The sequence below is a fragment of the Cibotium barometz genome, chromosome 51, assembly GCF_041138505.1.
Source record: "Cibotium barometz isolate CiBa-2024 chromosome 51, ASM4113850v1, whole genome shotgun sequence".
Classification (NCBI taxonomy): domain Eukaryota; kingdom Viridiplantae; phylum Streptophyta; class Polypodiopsida; order Cyatheales; family Cibotiaceae; genus Cibotium; species Cibotium barometz.
Window position 1 is genome coordinate 39883091 of NC_141096.1, and position 2559 is coordinate 39885649.

Here is a 2559-nt window from a genome sequence, read left to right on the forward strand (position 1 = left end):
TTAAAATTTTACTTATTGGAAATTTTAGAGTTTTAAGACTTTTCAAAGTTGAAAACCAAGAACTTAGCGTTCAACTAGATTTGCCAAAGCTAGGATTAGAAACATTCTTTCAAAAACATAAGATTTAATGGTCTTACTAACCAAGGAACATATTTAACTAGAAAAAGACTTTCATTCTTGAAAGAAAGGAGCATCTATATTAGCCTTGTATTAACCTAATTATCCTTAGATTAACCTATATTATGATGATTAGCCTAGGTTTAGAGAGAGAAGAGTGTAATTGACTTGTATTATGATGGTTATGAAAAGGTACAAAAACTATGAGCCCTATGTTTAATATAGCACAAGGCCCCCCAAAAGTGTACATATAAATGACCCTAAGCCCAATTTCCTACGCCCCATCCCCCATGTGCATGTGAAACCAAATCTACTTCATTACAAACCATCCCCTTCTATAATGATTTCATCCTTCTAAATGGAAGGGTGGTCGTGCACAAAACAAAAATAAAAGGCTATAGTGTCACCATCATAGAGCACCAATACCAATACATGAATCTCATGACCCCCAAGCCGAATGGAAAAGATAAAGGACTCGTGTCGATGATGAGGTACGAATGTCCCCCGAAGATGAAGTAATCCATACAACCACATCCACCTGAATAAAAGAGAAACCCAAACCATGTAGACTCCAAAGAAATGGTCCTCGAACCACCTAGATTGAATGGAAAATGTGAAGATCCACACTAGGAATGTTTTGGACCCAAAAAGAGCCTCCTAAAAGGATTCCTAATTTTTAGTGAATAGAGCTTTAAAAGCTGGGCTTAAGGGAGACAAAGGCTATGATGACCCCTTTTTTTTGCCTTGCCACATCAGCCATACCCCCCTAGTTTCACTTTTTAAAGGAAATATTCTCATACTCTCTCTCTTACTTTTTGACTTTTCTCATACTTTTTGAATTTTTTATCTTCGCTCTCTACACGAATTGAATCTTTCTTGTCAGTTTGAAATCTCCTTCCTCATTAACTCCCCCCATATCTCCCTTCCACATCAGCAAAACATTCTCGTATTTAGGTGGGTCCCAAAAAGTGAAAATTTTTATTTTCTCATTTTTTAACATTTTGAGGTGGATAAAACACCACCCAACCAATATGTATGATGAAAATATTTTTTTCCCTCCAAAAAGCTTATAGTTCAAGGGTCACGTCTCAGAAGCATGTCAGGAGCCAGTACATCCATAACTAACTATTAGGTCCCCACAACCCCATAAACATAACTAACTGTCAAGAACCACTACATCCATGAGATCCTGAAATTGTGCGGATCCCAAAAATTATTATTTTTTAAATTTTCTCATAAATGTAATTTATTAATGAAAAACTCCATGTTAGAATATTTGTATATCAAAAATATCATTTTCTACTTCAAAAAATAGATTTGTGTTAAACCTCCAACAACAAACCTCAAACAACAAAGTTTTAACAGTTTCTCTCACTCACTCACTCTCTCTCTCTCTCTCTCTCTCTCTCTCTCTCTAGACTCTCTCTCTCCCCCTCAGAGGATCTCTCTGCTTTAGCTTCTTCCTTTGCGTAGCTATGGAGCCTTTGCAGGCTGTGTGTGTAGCCCCTTTTGTGAAGCTCGAAAACGGAAGGTTGATTTACACATTGGTGTTCCTAAAGAGTATGGCAGCTCTGAAAAATCCCATCCTACTGATGCACAATCTATCCAAGCTCGTATGATAGCTAAGAAGAAAAATCTAGATCTTTGGGTTGATGGGCGTCTCTATCCAGTTGACCCTCCATTAAGAGCAAACCATCCTTTCCGTGATTTATCATCTTTTATGCAATTCGTTGGTGAAGGAGAGCTTGGCTTGTTAGGATACTGCAGAAGATTAACTACAAGTGGAGCTTGGCAAACCCATATTCTCCAATCTCAATTGCAAGCATCACAATTCACCCTTTTACAATGTCAATCAGGACTTAAAACATCATCAGATAAAATGAAAGAGATCCTCACAGAGAATGTGGAGAAGGATGCAAAGATTCAAAGGCTAGAGGAAATTATCAAATGACTCAAAGCAACGCAAATGGTGCTTGTGAAGGCAAAAAGACATTACCTGGTATAGAATCTCTTACGTTTAAAGGTGAAGCACGGAAGAAAAGGATTCGTACAATAAAGTAAGTAACATAAACTTTCATTATGCACTCAACACTATTACGGACAAAATAGGTAATATTTCTTGAAAACGAGAAACATTTGGCATCTTTCAAATATTCCATAAAAAAGGTTCAGTTTTTAACCTTTTTAAAAAGTGGTCTACGCATGCGTACAACACTACCAAAAAATAACATTATTTTGGGCACTTTACATGTTTCTCACAAAAATTGACATGAACCTACTTTCAATGTTTTGAACCTAAGTCCCTGCAAAACATCGAGTTGTGTGGAAAAGTTGATGTTTTGCATCAACTCGATGCACAACATCGAGTTGTGTGAAAAAATTGATGTTTTGCATCAACTCGATGCAAAATATCAACTTTTAGCCTAAAAGTTGATGTTTTCC